General features: G+C 34.9%; 28 non-coding genes across 28 annotated transcripts; all 28 read right to left on the minus strand.

The window, feature by feature from the left end:
• Positions 1 to 205: 205 nt before the first annotated feature.
• TRNAR-CCU (transfer RNA arginine (anticodon CCU)) lies at positions 206 to 278 on the minus strand. Its single transcript has one exon. It is a non-coding gene; the product is annotated as a tRNA-Arg (tRNA).
• A 129-nt stretch (positions 279 to 407) lies between these two features.
• Positions 408 to 500, minus strand: TRNAI-UAU (transfer RNA isoleucine (anticodon UAU)). The gene is given in 2 exon segments: positions 408 to 443; positions 463 to 500. It is a non-coding gene; the product is annotated as a tRNA-Ile (tRNA).
• A 939-nt stretch (positions 501 to 1,439) lies between these two features.
• On the minus strand, positions 1,440 to 1,512 carry TRNAR-CCU (transfer RNA arginine (anticodon CCU)). Its single transcript has one exon. It is a non-coding gene; the product is annotated as a tRNA-Arg (tRNA).
• A 129-nt stretch (positions 1,513 to 1,641) lies between these two features.
• TRNAI-UAU (transfer RNA isoleucine (anticodon UAU)) lies at positions 1,642 to 1,734 on the minus strand. The gene is given in 2 exon segments: positions 1,642 to 1,677; positions 1,697 to 1,734. It is a non-coding gene; the product is annotated as a tRNA-Ile (tRNA).
• A 939-nt stretch (positions 1,735 to 2,673) lies between these two features.
• Positions 2,674 to 2,746, minus strand: TRNAR-CCU (transfer RNA arginine (anticodon CCU)). The gene has a single exon. It is a non-coding gene; the product is annotated as a tRNA-Arg (tRNA).
• A 129-nt stretch (positions 2,747 to 2,875) lies between these two features.
• TRNAI-UAU (transfer RNA isoleucine (anticodon UAU)) lies at positions 2,876 to 2,968 on the minus strand. The gene is given in 2 exon segments: positions 2,876 to 2,911; positions 2,931 to 2,968. It is a non-coding gene; the product is annotated as a tRNA-Ile (tRNA).
• Positions 2,969 to 3,907: 939 nt separating this feature from the next.
• On the minus strand, positions 3,908 to 3,980 carry TRNAR-CCU (transfer RNA arginine (anticodon CCU)). Its single transcript has one exon. It is a non-coding gene; the product is annotated as a tRNA-Arg (tRNA).
• A 129-nt stretch (positions 3,981 to 4,109) lies between these two features.
• TRNAI-UAU (transfer RNA isoleucine (anticodon UAU)) lies at positions 4,110 to 4,202 on the minus strand. Its single transcript is given in 2 exon segments — positions 4,110 to 4,145; positions 4,165 to 4,202. It is a non-coding gene; the product is annotated as a tRNA-Ile (tRNA).
• A 939-nt stretch (positions 4,203 to 5,141) lies between these two features.
• On the minus strand, positions 5,142 to 5,214 carry TRNAR-CCU (transfer RNA arginine (anticodon CCU)). The gene has a single exon. It is a non-coding gene; the product is annotated as a tRNA-Arg (tRNA).
• A 129-nt stretch (positions 5,215 to 5,343) lies between these two features.
• Positions 5,344 to 5,436, minus strand: TRNAI-UAU (transfer RNA isoleucine (anticodon UAU)). Its single transcript is given in 2 exon segments — positions 5,344 to 5,379; positions 5,399 to 5,436. It is a non-coding gene; the product is annotated as a tRNA-Ile (tRNA).
• A 939-nt stretch (positions 5,437 to 6,375) lies between these two features.
• On the minus strand, positions 6,376 to 6,448 carry TRNAR-CCU (transfer RNA arginine (anticodon CCU)). The gene has a single exon. It is a non-coding gene; the product is annotated as a tRNA-Arg (tRNA).
• Positions 6,449 to 6,577: 129 nt separating this feature from the next.
• Positions 6,578 to 6,670, minus strand: TRNAI-UAU (transfer RNA isoleucine (anticodon UAU)). The gene is given in 2 exon segments: positions 6,578 to 6,613; positions 6,633 to 6,670. It is a non-coding gene; the product is annotated as a tRNA-Ile (tRNA).
• A 939-nt stretch (positions 6,671 to 7,609) lies between these two features.
• On the minus strand, positions 7,610 to 7,682 carry TRNAR-CCU (transfer RNA arginine (anticodon CCU)). Its single transcript has one exon. It is a non-coding gene; the product is annotated as a tRNA-Arg (tRNA).
• Positions 7,683 to 7,811: 129 nt separating this feature from the next.
• Positions 7,812 to 7,904, minus strand: TRNAI-UAU (transfer RNA isoleucine (anticodon UAU)). The gene is given in 2 exon segments: positions 7,812 to 7,847; positions 7,867 to 7,904. It is a non-coding gene; the product is annotated as a tRNA-Ile (tRNA).
• A 939-nt stretch (positions 7,905 to 8,843) lies between these two features.
• On the minus strand, positions 8,844 to 8,916 carry TRNAR-CCU (transfer RNA arginine (anticodon CCU)). Its single transcript has one exon. It is a non-coding gene; the product is annotated as a tRNA-Arg (tRNA).
• A 129-nt stretch (positions 8,917 to 9,045) lies between these two features.
• Positions 9,046 to 9,138, minus strand: TRNAI-UAU (transfer RNA isoleucine (anticodon UAU)). The gene is given in 2 exon segments: positions 9,046 to 9,081; positions 9,101 to 9,138. It is a non-coding gene; the product is annotated as a tRNA-Ile (tRNA).
• Positions 9,139 to 10,077: 939 nt separating this feature from the next.
• Positions 10,078 to 10,150, minus strand: TRNAR-CCU (transfer RNA arginine (anticodon CCU)). Its single transcript has one exon. It is a non-coding gene; the product is annotated as a tRNA-Arg (tRNA).
• Positions 10,151 to 10,279: 129 nt separating this feature from the next.
• On the minus strand, positions 10,280 to 10,372 carry TRNAI-UAU (transfer RNA isoleucine (anticodon UAU)). The gene is given in 2 exon segments: positions 10,280 to 10,315; positions 10,335 to 10,372. It is a non-coding gene; the product is annotated as a tRNA-Ile (tRNA).
• A 939-nt stretch (positions 10,373 to 11,311) lies between these two features.
• On the minus strand, positions 11,312 to 11,384 carry TRNAR-CCU (transfer RNA arginine (anticodon CCU)). The gene has a single exon. It is a non-coding gene; the product is annotated as a tRNA-Arg (tRNA).
• Positions 11,385 to 11,513: 129 nt separating this feature from the next.
• On the minus strand, positions 11,514 to 11,606 carry TRNAI-UAU (transfer RNA isoleucine (anticodon UAU)). Its single transcript is given in 2 exon segments — positions 11,514 to 11,549; positions 11,569 to 11,606. It is a non-coding gene; the product is annotated as a tRNA-Ile (tRNA).
• Positions 11,607 to 12,545: 939 nt separating this feature from the next.
• On the minus strand, positions 12,546 to 12,618 carry TRNAR-CCU (transfer RNA arginine (anticodon CCU)). Its single transcript has one exon. It is a non-coding gene; the product is annotated as a tRNA-Arg (tRNA).
• A 129-nt stretch (positions 12,619 to 12,747) lies between these two features.
• Positions 12,748 to 12,840, minus strand: TRNAI-UAU (transfer RNA isoleucine (anticodon UAU)). Its single transcript is given in 2 exon segments — positions 12,748 to 12,783; positions 12,803 to 12,840. It is a non-coding gene; the product is annotated as a tRNA-Ile (tRNA).
• Positions 12,841 to 13,779: 939 nt separating this feature from the next.
• On the minus strand, positions 13,780 to 13,852 carry TRNAR-CCU (transfer RNA arginine (anticodon CCU)). Its single transcript has one exon. It is a non-coding gene; the product is annotated as a tRNA-Arg (tRNA).
• Positions 13,853 to 13,981: 129 nt separating this feature from the next.
• Positions 13,982 to 14,074, minus strand: TRNAI-UAU (transfer RNA isoleucine (anticodon UAU)). The gene is given in 2 exon segments: positions 13,982 to 14,017; positions 14,037 to 14,074. It is a non-coding gene; the product is annotated as a tRNA-Ile (tRNA).
• Positions 14,075 to 15,013: 939 nt separating this feature from the next.
• On the minus strand, positions 15,014 to 15,086 carry TRNAR-CCU (transfer RNA arginine (anticodon CCU)). Its single transcript has one exon. It is a non-coding gene; the product is annotated as a tRNA-Arg (tRNA).
• A 129-nt stretch (positions 15,087 to 15,215) lies between these two features.
• Positions 15,216 to 15,308, minus strand: TRNAI-UAU (transfer RNA isoleucine (anticodon UAU)). The gene is given in 2 exon segments: positions 15,216 to 15,251; positions 15,271 to 15,308. It is a non-coding gene; the product is annotated as a tRNA-Ile (tRNA).
• Positions 15,309 to 16,247: 939 nt separating this feature from the next.
• Positions 16,248 to 16,320, minus strand: TRNAR-CCU (transfer RNA arginine (anticodon CCU)). Its single transcript has one exon. It is a non-coding gene; the product is annotated as a tRNA-Arg (tRNA).
• Positions 16,321 to 16,449: 129 nt separating this feature from the next.
• TRNAI-UAU (transfer RNA isoleucine (anticodon UAU)) lies at positions 16,450 to 16,542 on the minus strand. Its single transcript is given in 2 exon segments — positions 16,450 to 16,485; positions 16,505 to 16,542. It is a non-coding gene; the product is annotated as a tRNA-Ile (tRNA).
• Positions 16,543 to 17,469: the final 927 nt, after the last annotated feature.

Genomic DNA, 17,469 nt, shown 5'->3' on the forward strand with positions numbered 1-17,469 from the left:
GGTCTTTAAACCTTGGTCCTCAATTATAGAAAAACCTTTTAAGGACACTAATCCACAATGTTATCATGATAAATGTCATTTTGTAGCTACTGTGGCAACAATTAACAAGCACAACTCAACAGGACTGTTGTGCAAATCCAGCATCCAGGTGAAGCAAGGTTAAAAGAACCACCCCTAATGCTGAGATGGTTGATATAAATACAAACACCCCAGATGGGACTTGAACCCACAATCCCTGGCTTAGGAGGCCAGTGCCTTATCCATTAGGCCACTGGGGCTTACTGTTTGCTTAGCATTTCATGTTCTTGCTTTACTTTTTCATAATATCCTTACATATAAAAAATGTTCCGAGAGCAGAAGATGAATGACTGATGATATCATTAAAAGAAAAAAAAGCTAAATATTCCTGCTCCAGGTGAGGCTTGAACTCACAACCTCAGCATTGCTCAACAGATACTGTCTTATAAGTACCGCGCGCTGACCGATTGCGCCACTGGAGCACACAGTATGCCCTGAAAATTTGGCCTTTCACTGATATATTTTACCATCAGTTAAAAATGTCAATACACTTATTGTCTCTGTCTCCCCATCTTGATTTAATTTCTTTTTGAATTCCACTATTTTACTGCATTCAATACTTCAATAAGGTACTTGACAGAAGTTAAATGCTCAGCATAAAGAAATGATTTGTATCGCGCATTGGTGTTATTGGCTAGATTTATGTATTCGTAGGTGTAATTTGCTAAGAAAATTCATATCTAGGTTTTACTGTATCATTTTCTCAAAATTGGAAAATAATTCATTTAATTTTTTCTAAAATTATGTTAAGATAGTAGATATAAAATGTGGCATAAGGAAAACTGACACTAATGTGTCTTATAATGCACTATTTTAATATGTAAAGTCTTATATCATTATTGTAGTCTGATTAAAAGAATATGTTGTTTGTTGCAACTCTACCATCTACAATGACAGTAAGATGAGTGGCAGAAGAAATATGATAAAATCAAAAATACCATTCTTCCAACATGCAAGAAAGGACTTCAAGATTCCCATCAGCAATTGCCTTAGATAATGTCATATTTCAGCCACTCTGGTACTTATTTGCAAGACAAACTCTACAGAAATGTTGAGGTAAATGGAGATTTCTTGTAAGAACAAAATCACAAGCATTGAAAAAAGAATCATTTTTTGTGAAGACTAATGAGCAACAAAGGAATATGCATCCAAGATGGGTCTTTAAACCTTGGTCCTCAATTATAGAAAAACCATTTAAGGACACTAATCCACAATGTTATCATGATAAATGTCATTTTGTAGCTACTGTGGCAACAATTAACAAGCACAACTCAACAGGACTGTTGTGCAAATCCAGCATCCAGGTGAAGCAAGGCTAAAAGAACCACCCCTAATGCTGAGATGGTTGATATAAACACAAACACCCCAGATGGGACTTGAACCCACAATCCCTGGCTTAGGAGGCCAGTGCCTTATCCATTAGGCCACTGGGGCTTACTGTTTGCTTAGCATTTCATGTTCTTGCTTTACTTTTTCATAATATCCTTACATATAAAAAATGTTCCGAGAGCAGAAGATGAATGACTGATGATATCATTAAAAGAAAAAAAAGCTAAATATTCCTGCTCCAGGTGAGGCTTGAACTCACAACCTCGGCATTGCTCAACAGATACTGTCTTATAAGTACCGCGCGCTGACCGATTGCGCCACTGGAGCACACAGTATGCCCTGAAAATTTGGCCTTTCACTGATATATTTTACCATCAGTTAAAAATGTCAATACACTTATTGTCTCTGTCTCCCCATCTTGATTTAATTTCTTTTTGAATTCCACTATTTTACTGCATTCAATACTTCAATAAGGTACTTGACAGAAGTTAAATGCTCAGCATAAAGAAATGATTTGTATCGCGCATTGGTGTTATTGGCTAGATTTATGTATTCGTAGGTGTAATTTGCTAAGAAAATTCATATCTAGGTTTTACTGTATTATTTTCTCAAAATTGGAAAATAATTCATTTAATTTTTTCTAAAATTATGTTAAGATAGTAGATATAAAATGTGGCATAAGGAAAACTGACACTAATGTGTCTTATAATGCACTATTTTAATATGTAAAGTCTTATATCATTATTGTAGTCTGATTAAAAGAATATGTTGTTTGTTGCAACTCTACCATCTACAATGACAGTAAGATGAGTGGCAGAAGAAATATGATAAAATCAAAAATACCATTCTTCCAACATGCAAGAAAGGACTTCAAGATTCCCATCAGCAATTGCCTTAGATAATGTCATATTTCAGCCACTCTGGTACTTATTTGCAAGACAAACTCTACAGAAATGTTGAGGTAAATGGAGATTTCTTGTAAGAACAAAATCACAAGCATTGAAAAAAGAATCATTTTTTGTGAAGACTAATGAGCAACAAAGGAATATGCATCCAAGATGGGTCTTTAAACCTTGGTCCTCAATTATAGAAAAACCATTTAAGGACACTAATCCACAATGTTATCATGATAAATGTCATTTTGTAGCTACTGTGGCAACAATTAACAAGCACAACTCAACAGGACTGTTGTGCAAATCCAGCATCCAGGTGAAGCAAGGCTAAAAGAACCACCCCTAATGCTGAGATGGTTGATATAAATACAAACACCCCAGATGGGACTTGAACCCACAATCCCTGGCTTAGGAGGCCAGTGCCTTATCCATTAGGCCACTGGGGCTTACTGTTTGCTTAGCATTTCATGTTCTTGCTTTACTTTTTCATAATATCCTTACATATAAAAAATGTTCCGAGAGCAGAAGATGAATGACTGATGATATCATTAAAAGAAAAAAAAGCTAAATATTCCTGCTCCAGGTGAGGCTTGAACTCACAACCTCGGCATTGCTCAACAGATACTGTCTTATAAGTACCGCGCGCTGACCGATTGCGCCACTGGAGCACACAGTATGCCCTGAAAATTTGGCCTTTCACTGATATATTTTACCATCAGTTAAAAATGTCAATACACTTATTGTCTCTGTCTCCCCATCTTGATTTAATTTCTTTTTGAATTCCACTATTTTACTGCATTCAATACTTCAATAAGGTACTTGACAGAAGTTAAATGCTCAGCATAAAGAAATGATTTGTATCGCGCATTGGTGTTATTGGCTAGATTTATGTATTCGTAGGTGTAATTTGCTAAGAAAATTCATATCTAGGTTTTACTGTATCATTTTCTCAAAATTGGAAAATAATTCATTTAATTTTTTCTAAAATTATGTTAAGATAGTAGATATAAAATGTGGCATAAGGAAAACTGACACTAATGTGTCTTATAATGCACTATTTTAATATGTAAAGTCTTATATCATTATTGTAGTCTGATTAAAAGAATATGTTGTTTGTTGCAACTCTACCATCTACAATGACAGTAAGATGAGTGGCAGAAGAAATATGATAAAATCAAAAATACCATTCTTCCAACATGCAAGAAAGGACTTCAAGATTCCCATCAGCAATTGCCTTAGATAATGTCATATTTCAGCCACTCTGGTACTTATTTGCAAGACAAACTCTACAGAAATGTTGAGGTAAATGGAGATTTCTTGTAAGAACAAAATCACAAGCATTGAAAAAAGAATCATTTTTTGTGAAGACTAATGAGCAACAAAGGAATATGCATCCAAGATGGGTCTTTAAACCTTGGTCCTCAATTATAGAAAAACCTTTTAAGGACACTAATCCACAATGTTATCATGATAAATGTCATTTTGTAGCTACTGTGGCAACAATTAACAAGCACAACTCAACAGGACTGTTGTGCAAATCCAGCATCCAGGTGAAGCAAGGCTAAAAGAACCACCCCTAATGCTGAGATGGTTGATATAAATACAAACACCCCAGATGGGACTTGAACCCACAATCCCTGGCTTAGGAGGCCAGTGCCTTATCCATTAGGCCACTGGGGCTTACTGTTTGCTTAGCATTTCATGTTCTTGCTTTACTTTTTCATAATATCCTTACATATAAAAAATGTTCCGAGAGCAGAAGATGAATGACTGATGATATCATTAAAAGAAAAAAAAGCTAAATATTCCTGCTCCAGGTGAGGCTTGAACTCACAACCTCAGCATTGCTCAACAGATACTGTCTTATAAGTACCGCGCGCTGACCGATTGCGCCACTGGAGCACACAGTATGCCCTGAAAATTTGGCCTTTCACTGATATATTTTACCATCAGTTAAAAATGTCAATACACTTATTGTCTCTGTCTCCCCATCTTGATTTAATTTCTTTTTGAATTCCACTATTTTACTGCATTCAATACTTCAATAAGGTACTTGACAGAAGTTAAATGCTCAGCATAAAGAAATGATTTGTATCGCGCATTGGTGTTATTGGCTAGATTTATGTATTCGTAGGTGTAATTTGCTAAGAAAATTCATATCTAGGTTTTACTGTATCATTTTCTCAAAATTGGAAAATAATTCATTTAATTTTTTCTAAAATTATGTTAAGATAGTAGATATAAAATGTGGCATAAGGAAAACTGACACTAATGTGTCTTATAATGCACTATTTTAATATGTAAAGTCTTATATCATTATTGTAGTCTGATTAAAAGAATATGTTGTTTGTTGCAACTCTACCATCTACAATGACAGTAAGATGAGTGGCAGAAGAAATATGATAAAATCAAAAATACCATTCTTCCAACATGCAAGAAAGGACTTCAAGATTCCCATCAGCAATTGCCTTAGATAATGTCATATTTCAGCCACTCTGGTACTTATTTGCAAGACAAACTCTACAGAAATGTTGAGGTAAATGGAGATTTCTTGTAAGAACAAAATCACAAGCATTGAAAAAAGAATCATTTTTTGTGAAGACTAATGAGCAACAAAGGAATATGCATCCAAGATGGGTCTTTAAACCTTGGTCCTCAATTATAGAAAAACCTTTTAAGGACACTAATCCACAATGTTATCATGATAAATGTCATTTTGTAGCTACTGTGGCAACAATTAACAAGCACAACTCAACAGGACTGTTGTGCAAATCCAGCATCCAGGTGAAGCAAGGCTAAAAGAACCACCCCTAATGCTGAGATGGTTGATATAAATACAAACACCCCAGATGGGACTTGAACCCACAATCCCTGGCTTAGGAGGCCAGTGCCTTATCCATTAGGCCACTGGGGCTTACTGTTTGCTTAGCATTTCATGTTCTTGCTTTACTTTTTCATAATATCCTTACATATAAAAAATGTTCCGAGAGCAGAAGATGAATGACTGATGATATCATTAAAAGAAAAAAAAGCTAAATATTCCTGCTCCAGGTGAGGCTTGAACTCACAACCTCGGCATTGCTCAACAGATACTGTCTTATAAGTACCGCGCGCTGACCGATTGCGCCACTGGAGCACACAATATTCCCTGAAAATTTGGCCTTTCACTGATATATTTTACCATCAGTTAAAAATGTCAATACACTTATTGTCTCTGTCTCCCCATCTTGATTTAATTTATTTTTGAATTCCACTATTTTACTGCATTCAATACTTCAATAAGGTACTTGATAGAAGTTAAATGCTCAGCAAAAAGAAATGATTTGTATCGCGCATTGGTGTTATTGGCAAGATTTATGTATTCGTAGGTGTAATTTGCTAAGAAAATTCATATCTAGGTTTTACTGTATCATTTTCTCAAAATTGGAAAATAATTCATTTAATTTTTTCTAAAATTATGTTAAGATAGTAGATATAAAATGTGGCATAAGGAAAACTGACACTAATGTGTCTTATAATGCACTATTTTAATATGTAAAGTCTTATATCATTATTGTAGTCTGATTAAAAGAATATGTTGTTTGTTGCAACTCTACCATCTACAATGACAGTAAGATGAGTGGCAGAAGAAATATGATAAAATCAAAAATACCATTCTTCCAACATGCAAGAAAGGACTTCAAGATTCCCATCAGCAATTGCCTTAGATAATGTCATATTTCAGCCACTCTGGTACTTATTTGCAAGACAAACTCTACAGAAATGTTGAGGTAAATGGAGATTTCTTGTAAGAACAAAATCACAAGCATTGAAAAAAGAATCATTTTTTGTGAAGACTAATGAGCAACAAAGGAATATGCATCCAAGATGGGTCTTTAAACCTTGGTCCTCAATTATAGAAAAACCTTTTAAGGACACTAATCCACAATGTTATCATGATAAATGTCATTTTGTAGCTACTGTGGCAACAATTAACAAGCACAACTCAACAGGACTGTTGTGCAAATCCAGCATCCAGGTGAAGCAAGGCTAAAAGAACCACCCCTAATGCTGAGATGGTTGATATAAATACAAACACCCCAGATGGGACTTGAACCCACAATCCCTGGCTTAGGAGGCCAGTGCCTTATCCATTAGGCCACTGGGGCTTACTGTTTGCTTAGCATTTCATGTTCTTGCTTTACTTTTTCATAATATCCTTACATATAAAAAATGTTCCGAGAGCAGAAGATGAATGACTGATGATATCATTAAAAGAAAAAAAAGCTAAATATTCCTGCTCCAGGTGAGGCTTGAACTCACAACCTCGGCATTGCTCAACAGATACTGTCTTATAAGTACCGCGCGCTGACCGATTGCGCCACTGGAGCACACAGTATGCCCTGAAAATTTGGCCTTTCACTGATATATTTTACCATCAGTTAAAAATGTCAATACACTTATTGTCTCTGTCTCCCCATCTTGATTTAATTTCTTTTTGAATTCCACTATTTTACTGCATTCAATACTTCAATAAGGTACTTGACAGAAGTTAAATGCTCAGCATAAAGAAATGATTTGTATCGCGCATTGGTGTTATTGGCTAGATTTATGTATTCGTAGGTGTAATTTGCTAAGAAAATTCATATCTAGGTTTTACTGTATCATTTTCTCAAAATTGGAAAATAATTCATTTAATTTTTTCTAAAATTATGTTAAGATAGTAGATATAAAATGTGGCATAAGGAAAACTGACACTAATGTGTCTTATAATGCACTATTTTAATATGTAAAGTCTTATATCATTATTGTAGTCTGATTAAAAGAATATGTTGTTTGTTGCAACTCTACCATCTACAATGACAGTAAGATGAGTGGCAGAAGAAATATGATAAAATCAAAAATACCATTCTTCCAACATGCAAGAAAGGACTTCAAGATTCCCATCAGCAATTGCCTTAGATAATGTCATATTTCAGCCACTCTGGTACTTATTTGCAAGACAAACTCTACAGAAATGTTGAGGTAAATGGAGATTTCTTGTAAGAACAAAATCACAAGCATTGAAAAAAGAATCATTTCTTGTGAAGACTAATGAGCAACAAAGGAATATGCATCCAAGATGGGTCTTTAAACCTTGGTCCTCAATTATAGAAAAACCTTTTAAGGACACTAATCCACAATGTTATCATGATAAATGTCATTTTGTAGCTACTGTGGCAACAATTAACAAGCACAACTCAACAGGACTGTTGTGCAAATCCAGCATCCAGGTGAAGCAAGGCTAAAAGAACCACCCCTAATGCTGAGATGGTTGATATAAATACAAACACCCCAGATGGGACTTGAACCCACAATCCCTGGCTTAGGAGGCCAGTGCCTTATCCATTAGGCCACTGGGGCTTACTGTTTGCTTAGCATTTCATGTTCTTGCTTTACTTTTTCATAATATCCTTACATATAAAAAATGTTCCGAGAGCAGAAGATGAATGACTGATGATATCATTAAAAGAAAAAAAAGCTAAATATTCCTGCTCCAGGTGAGGCTTGAACTCACAACCTCGGCATTGCTCAACAGATACTGTCTTATAAGTACCGCGCGCTGACCGATTGCGCCACTGGAGCACACAGTATGCCCTGAAAATTTGGCCTTTCACTGATATATTTTACCATCAGTTAAAAATGTCAATACACTTATTGTCTCTGTCTCCCCATCTTGATTTAATTTCTTTTTGAATTCCACTATTTTACTGCATTCAATACTTCAATAAGGTACTTGACAGAAGTTAAATGCTCAGCATAAAGAAATGATTTGTATCGCGCATTGGTGTTATTGGCTAGATTTATGTATTCGTAGGTGTAATTTGCTAAGAAAATTCATATCTAGGTTTTACTGTATCATTTTCTCAAAATTGGAAAATAATTCATTTAATTTTTTCTAAAATTATGTTAAGATAGTAGATATAAAATGTGGCATAAGGAAAACTGACACTAATGTGTCTTATAATGCACTATTTTAATATGTAAAGTCTTATATCATTATTGTAGTCTGATTAAAAGAATATGTTGTTTGTTGCAACTCTACCATCTACAATGACAGTAAGATGAGTGGCAGAAGAAATATGATAAAATCAAAAATACCATTCTTCCAACATGCAAGAAAGGACTTCAAGATTCCCATCAGCAATTGCCTTAGATAATGTCATATTTCAGCCACTCTGGTACTTATTTGCAAGACAAACTCTACAGAAATGTTGAGGTAAATGGAGATTTCTTGTAAGAACAAAATCACAAGCATTGAAAAAAGAATCATTTTTTGTGAAGACTAATGAGCAACAAAGGAATATGCATCCAAGATGGGTCTTTAAACCTTGGTCCTCAATTAAAGAAAAACCTTTTAAGGACACTAATCCACAATGTTATCATGATAAATGTCATTTTGTAGCTACTGTGGCAACAATTAACAAGCACAACTCAACAGGACTGTTGTGCAAATCCAGCATCCAGGTGAAGCAAGGCTAAAAGAACCACCCCTAATGCTGAGATGGTTGATATAAATACAAACACCCCAGATGGGACTTGAACCCACAATCCCTGGCTTAGGAGGCCAGTGCCTTATCCATTAGGCCACTGGGGCTTACTGTTTGCTTAGCATTTCATGTTCTTGCTTTACTTTTTCATAATATCCTTACATATAAAAAATGTTCCGAGAGCAGAAGATGAATGACTAATGATATCATTAAAAGAAAAAAAAGCTAAATATTCCTGCTCCAGGTGAGGCTTGAACTCACAACCTCGGCATTGCTCAACAGATACTGTCTTATAAGTACCGCGCGCTGACCGATTGCGCCACTGGAGCACACAGTATGCCCTGAAAATTTGGCCTTTCACTGATATATTTTACCATCAGTTAAAAATGCCAATACACTTATTGTCTCTGTCTCCCCATCTTGATTTAATTTATTTTTGAATTCCACTATTTTACTGCATTCAATACTTCAATAAGGTACTTGACAGAAGTTAAATGCTCAGCATAAAGAAATGATTTGTATCGCGCATTGGTGTTATTGGCTAGATTTATGTATTCGTAGGTGTAATTTGCTAAGAAAATTCATATCTAGGTTTTACTGTATCATTTTCTCAAAATTGGAAAATAATTCATTTAATTTTTTCTAAAATTATGTTAAGATAGTAGATATAAAATGTGGCATAAGGAAAACGGACACTAATGTGTCTTATAATGCACTATTTTAATATGTAAAGTCTTATATCATTATTGTAGTCTGATTAAAAGAATATGTTGTTTGTTGCAACTCTACCATCTACAATGACAGTAAGATGAGTGGCAGAAGAAATATGATAAAATCAAAAATACCATTCTTCCAACATGCAAGAAAGGACTTCAAGATTCCCATCAGCAATTGCCTTAGATAATGTCATATTTCAGCCACTCTGGTACTTATTTGCAAGACAAACTCTACAGAAATGTTGAGGTAAATGGAGATTTCTTGTAAGAACAAAATCACAAGCATTGAAAAAAGAATCATTTTTTGTGAAGACTAATGAGCAACAAAGGAATATGCATCCAAGATGGGTCTTTAAACCTTGGTCCTCAATTATAGAAAAACCTTTTAAGGACACTAATCCACAATGTTATCATGATAAATGTCATTTTGTAGCTACTGTGGCAACAATTAACAAGCACAACTCAACAGGACTGTTGTGCAAATCCAGCATCCAGGTGAAGCAAGGCTAAAAAAAACACCCCTAATGCTGAGATGGTTGATATAAATACAAACACCCCAGATGGGACTTGAACCCACAATCCCTGGCTTAGGAGGCCAGTGCCTTATCCATTAGGCCACTGGGGCTTACTGTTTGCTTAGCATTTCATGTTCTTGCTTTACTTTTTCATAATATCCTTACATATAAAAAATGTTCCGAGAGCAGAAGATGAATGACTGATGATATCATTAAAAGAAAAAAAAGCTAAATATTCCTGCTCCAGGTGAGGCTTGAACTCACAACCTCGGCATTGCTCAACAGATACTGTCTTATAAGTACCGCGCGCTGACCGATTGCGCCACTGGAGCACACAATATTCCCTGAAAATTTGGCCTTTCACTGATATATTTTACCATCAGTTAAAAATGTCAATACACTTATTGTCTCTGTCTCCCCATCTTGATTTAATTTATTTTTGAATTCCACTATTTTACTGCATTCAATACTTCAATAAGGTACTTGATAGAAGTTAAATGCTCAGCAAAAAGAAATGATTTGTATCGCGCATTGGTGTTATTGGCAAGATTTATGTATTCGTAGGTGTAATTTGCTAAGAAAATTCATATCTAGGTTTTACTGTATCATTTTCTCAAAATTGGAAAATAATTCATTTAATTTTTTCTAAAATTATGTTAAGATAGTAGATATAAAATGTGGCATAAGGAAAACTGACACTAATGTGTCTTATAATGCACTATTTTAATATGTAAAGTCTTATATCATTATTGTAGTCTGATTAAAAGAATATGTTGTTTGTTGCAACTCTACCATCTACAATGACAGTAAGATGAGTGGCAGAAGAAATATGATAAAATCAAAAATACCATTCTTCCAACATGCAAGAAAGGACTTCAAGATTCCCATCAGCAATTGCCTTAGATAATGTCATATTTCAGCCACTCTGGTACTTATTTGCAAGACAAACTCTACAGAAATGTTGAGGTAAATGGAGATTTCTTGTAAGAACAAAATCACAAGCATTGAAAAAAGAATCATTTTTTGTGAAGACTAATGAGCAACAAAGGAATATGCATCCAAGATGGGTCTTTAAACCTTGGTCCTCAATTATAGAAAAACCTTTTAAGGACACTAATCCACAATGTTATCATGATAAATGTCATTTTGTAGCTACTGTGGCAACAATTAACAAGCACAACTCAACAGGACTGTTGTGCAAATCCAGCATCCAGGTGAAGCAAGGCTAAAAGAACCACCCCTAATGCTGAGATGGTTGATATAAATACAAACACCCCAGATGGGACTTGAACCCACAATCCCTGGCTTAGGAGGCCAGTGCCTTATCCATTAGGCCACTGGGGCTTACTGTTTGCTTAGCATTTCATGTTCTTGCTTTACTTTTTCATAATATCCTTACATATAAAAAATGTTCCGAGAGCAGAAGATGAATGACTGATGATATCATTAAAAGAAAAAAAAGCTAAATATTCCTGCTCCAGGTGAGGCTTGAACTCACAACCTCGGCATTGCTCAACAGATACTGTCTTATAAGTACCGCGCGCTGACCGATTGCGCCACTGGAGCACACAGTATGCCCTGAAAATTTGGCCTTTCACTGATATATTTTACCATCAGTTAAAAATGTCAATACACTTATTGTCTCTGTCTCCCCATCTTGATTTAATTTCTTTTTGAATTCCACTATTTTACTGCATTCAATACTTCAATAAGGTACTTGACAGAAGTTAAATGCTCAGCATAAAGAAATGATTTGTATCGCGCATTGGTGTTATTGGCTAGATTTATGTATTCGTAGGTGTAATTTGCTAAGAAAATTCATATCTAGGTTTTACTGTATCATTTTCTCAAAATTGGAAAATAATTCATTTAATTTTTTCTAAAATTATGTTAAGATAGTAGATATAAAATGTGGCATAAGGAAAACTGACACTAATGTGTCTTATAATGCACTATTTTAATATGTAAAGTCTTATATCATTATTGTAGTCTGATTAAAAGAATATGTTGTTTGTTGCAACTCTACCATCTACAATGACAGTAAGATGAGTGGCAGAAGAAATATGATAAAATCAAAAATACCATTCTTCCAACATGCAAGAAAGGACTTCAAGATTCCCATCAGCAATTGCCTTAGATAATGTCATATTTCAGCCACTCTGGTACTTATTTGCAAGACAAACTCTACAGAAATGTTGAGGTAAATGGAGATTTCTTGTAAGAACAAAATCACAAGCATTGAAAAAAGAATCATTTCTTGTGAAGACTAATGAGCAACAAAGGAATATGCATCCAAGATGGGTCTTTAAACCTTGGTCCTCAATTATAGAAAAACCTTTTAAGGACACTAATCCACAATGTTATCATGATAAATGTCATTTTGTAGCTACTGTGGCAACAATTAACAAGCACAACTCAACAGGACTGTTGTGCAAATCCAGCATCCAGGTGAAGCAAGGCTAAAAGAACCACCCCTAATGCTGAGATGGTTGATATAAATACAAACACCCCAGATGGGACTTGAACCCACAATCCCTGGCTTAGGAGGCCAGTGCCTTATCCATTAGGCCACTGGGGCTTACTGTTTGCTTAGCATTTCATGTTCTTGCTTTACTTTTTCATAATATCCTTACATATAAAAAATGTTCCGAGAGCAGAAGATGAATGACTGATGATATCATTAAAAGAAAAAAAAGCTAAATATTCCTGCTCCAGGTGAGGCTTGAACTCACAACCTCGGCATTGCTCAACAGATACTGTCTTATAAGTACCGCGCGCTGACCGATTGCGCCACTGGAGCACACAGTATGCCCTGAAAATTTGGCCTTTCACTGATATATTTTACCATCAGTTAAAAATGTCAATACACTTATTGTCTCTGTCTCCCCATCTTGATTTAATTTCTTTTTGAATTCCACTATTTTACTGCATTCAATACTTCAATAAGGTACTTGACAGAAGTTAAATGCTCAGCATAAAGAAATGATTTGTATCGCGCATTGGTGTTATTGGCTAGATTTATGTATTCGTAGGTGTAATTTGCTAAGAAAATTCATATCTAGGTTTTACTGTATCATTTTCTCAAAATTGGAAAATAATTCATTTAATTTTTTCTAAAATTATGTTAAGATAGTAGATATAAAATGTGGCATAAGGAAAACTGACACTAATGTGTCTTATAATGCACTATTTTAATATGTAAAGTCTTATATCATTATTGTAGTCTGATTAAAAGAATATGTTGTTTGTTGCAACTCTACCATCTACAATGACAGTAAGATGAGTGGCAGAAGAAATATGATAAAATCAAAAATACCATTCTTCCAACATGCAAGAAAGGACTTCAAGATTCCCATCAGCAATTGCCTTAGATAATGTCATATTTCAGCCACTCTGGTACTTATTTGCAAGACAAACTCTACAGAAATGTTGAGGTAAATGGAGATTTCTTGTAAGAACAAAATCACAAGCATTGAAAAAAGAATCATTTTTTGTGAAGACTAATGAGCAACAAAGGAATATGCATCCAAGATGGGTCTTTAAACCTTGGTCCTCAATTAAAGAAAAACCTTTTAAGGACACTAATCCACAATGTTATCATGATAAATGTCATTTTGTAGCTACTGTGGCAACAATTAACAAGCACAACTCAACAGGACTGTTGTGCAAATCCAGCATCCAGGTGAAGCAAGGCTAAAAGAACCACCCCTAATGCTGAGATGGTTGATATAAATACAAACACCCCAGATGGGACTTGAACCCACAATCCCTGGCTTAGGAGGCCAGTGCCTTATCCATTAGGCCACTGGGGCTTACTGTTTGCTTAGCATTTCATGTTCTTGCTTTACTTTTTCATAATATCCTTACATATAAAAAATGTTCCGAGAGCAGAAGATGAATGACTAATGATATCATTAAAAGAAAAAAAAGCTAAATATTCCTGCTCCAGGTGAGGCTTGAACTCACAACCTCGGCATTGCTCAACAGATACTGTCTTATAAGTACCGCGCGCTGACCGATTGCGCCACTGGAGCACACAGTATGCCCTGAAAATTTGGCCTTTCACTGATATATTTTACCATCAGTTAAAAATGCCAATACACTTATTGTCTCTGTCTCCCCATCTTGATTTAATTTATTTTTGAATTCCACTATTTTACTGCATTCAATACTTCAATAAGGTACTTGACAGAAGTTAAATGCTCAGCATAAAGAAATGATTTGTATCGCGCATTGGTGTTATTGGCTAGATTTATGTATTCGTAGGTGTAATTTGCTAAGAAAATTCATATCTAGGTTTTACTGTATCATTTTCTCAAAATTGGAAAATAATTCATTTAATTTTTTCTAAAATTATGTTAAGATAGTAGATATAAAATGTGGCATAAGGAAAACGGACACTAATGTGTCTTATAATGCACTATTTTAATATGTAAAGTCTTATATCATTATTGTAGTCTGATTAAAAGAATATGTTGTTTGTTGCAACTCTACCATCTACAATGACAGTAAGATGAGTGGCAGAAGAAATATGATAAAATCAAAAATACCATTCTTCCAACATGCAAGAAAGGACTTCAAGATTCCCATCAGCAATTGCCTTAGATAATGTCATATTTCAGCCACTCTGGTACTTATTTGCAAGACAAACTCTACAGAAATGTTGAGGTAAATGGAGATTTCTTGTAAGAACAAAATCACAAGCATTGAAAAAAGAATCATTTTTTGTGAAGACTAATGAGCAACAAAGGAATATGCATCCAAGATGGGTCTTTAAACCTTGGTCCTCAATTATAGAAAAACCTTTTAAGGACACTAATCCACAATGTTATCATGATAAATGTCATTTTGTAGCTACTGTGGCAACAATTAACAAGCACAACTCAACAGGACTGTTGTGCAAATCCAGCATCCAGGTGAAGCAAGGCTAAAAAAAACACCCCTAATGCTGAGATGGTTGATATAAATACAAACACCCCAGATGGGACTTGAACCCACAATCCCTGGCTTAGGAGGCCAGTGCCTTATCCATTAGGCCACTGGGGCTTACTGTTTGCTTAGCATTTCATGTTCTTGCTTTACTTTTTCATAATATCCTTACATATAAAAAATGTTCCGAGAGCAGAAGATGAATGACTGATGATATCATTAAAAGAAAAAAAAGCTAAATATTCCTGCTCCAGGTGAGGCTTGAACTCACAACCTCGGCATTGCTCAACAGATACTGTCTTATAAGTACCGCGAGCTGACCGATTGCACCACTGGAGCACACAGTATGCCCTGAAAATTTGGCCTTTCACTGATATATTTTACCATCAGTTAAAAATGTCAATACACTTATTGTCTCTGTCTCCCCATCTTGATTTAATTTCTTTTTGAATTCCACTATTTTACTGCATTCAATACTTCAATAAGGTACTTGACAGAAGTTAAATGCTCAGCATAAAGAAATGATTTGTATCGCGCATTGGTGTTATTGGCTAGATTTATGTATTCGTAGGTGTAATTTGCTAAGAAAATTCATATCTAGGTTTTACTGTATCATTTTCTCAAAATTGGAAAATAATTCATTTAATTTTTTCTAAAATTATGTTAAGATAGTAGATATAAAATGTGGCATAAGGAAAACTGACACTAATGTGTCTTATAATGCACTATTTTAATATGTAAAGTCTTATATCATTATTGTAGTCTGATTAAAAGAATATGTTGTTTGTTGCAACTCTACCATCTACAATGACAGTAAGATGAGTGGCAGAAGAAATATGATAAAATCAAAAATACCATTCTTCCAACATGCAAGAAAGGACTTCAAGATTCCCATCAGCAATTGCCTTAGATAATGTCATATTTCAGCCACTCTGGTACTTATTTGCAAGACAAACTCTACAGAAATGTTGAGGTAAATGGAGATTTCTTGTAAGAACAAAATCACAAGCATTGAAAAAAGAATCATTTTTTGTGAAGACTAATGAGCAACAAAGGAATATGCATCCAAGATGGGTCTTTAAACCTTGGTCCTCAATTATAGAAAAACCTTTTAAGGACACTAATCCACAATGTTATCATGATAAATGTCATTTTGTAGCTACTGTGGCAACAATTAACAAGCACAACTCAACAGGACTGTTGTGCAAATCCAGCATCCAGGTGAAGCAAGGCTAAAAGAACCACCCCTAATGCTGAGATGGTTGATATAAATACAAACACCCCAGATGGGACTTGAACCCACAATCCCTGGCTTAGGAGGCCAGTGCCTTATCCATTAGGCCACTGGGGCTTACTGTTTGCTTAGCATTTCATGTTCTTGCTTTACTTTTTCATAATATCCTTACATATAAAAAATGTTCCGAGAGCAGAAGATGAATGACTGATGATATCATTAAAAGAAAAAAAAGCTAAATATTCCTGCTCCAGGTGAGGCTTGAACTCACAACCTCGGCATTGCTCAACAGATACTGTCTTATAAGTACCGCGCGCTGACCGATTGCGCCACTGGAGCACACAGTATGCCCTGAAAATTTGGCCTTTCACTGATATATTTTACCATCAGTTAAAAATGTCAATACACTTATTGTCTCTGTCTCCCCATCTTGATTTAATTTCTTTTTGAATTCCACTATTTTACTGCATTCAATACTTCAATAAGGTACTTGACAGAAGTTAAATGCTCAGCATAAAGAAATGATTTGTATCGCGCATTGGTGTTATTGGCTAGATTTATGTATTCGTAGGTGTAATTTGCTAAGAAAATTCATATCTAGGTTTTACTGTATCATTTTCTCAAAATTGGAAAATAATTCATTTAATTTTTTCTAAAATTATGTTAAGATAGTAGATATAAAATGTGGCATAAGGAAAACTGACACTAATGTGTCTTATAATGCACTATTTTAATATGTAAAGTCTTATATCATTATTGTAGTCTGATTAAAAGAATATGTTGTTTGTTGCAACTCTACCATCTACAATGACAGTAAGATGAGTGGCAGAAGAAATATGATAAAATCAAAAATACCATTCTTCCAACATGCAAGAAAGGACTTCAAGATTCCCATCAGCAATTGCCTTAGATAATGTCATATTTCAGCCACTCTGGTACTTATTTGCAAGACAAACTCTACAGAAATGTTGAGGTAAATGGAGATTTCTTGTAAGAACAAAATCACAAGCATTGAAAAAAGAATCATTTTTTGTGAAGACTAATGAGCAACAAAGGAATATGCATCCAAGATGGGTCTTTAAACCTTGGTCCTCAATTATAGAAAAACCTTTTAAGGACACTAATCCACAATGTTATCATGATAAATGTCATTTTGTAGCTACTGTGGCAACAATTAACAAGCACAACTCAACAGGACTGTTGTGCAAATCCAGCATCCAGGTGAAGCAAGGCTAAAAGAACCACCCCTAATGCTGAGATGGTTGA

This window comes from Crinia signifera, chromosome 5 (assembly GCF_055691185.1).
Source record: "Crinia signifera chromosome 5, ASM5569118v1, whole genome shotgun sequence".
Lineage (NCBI taxonomy): Eukaryota > Metazoa > Chordata > Amphibia > Anura > Myobatrachidae > Crinia > Crinia signifera.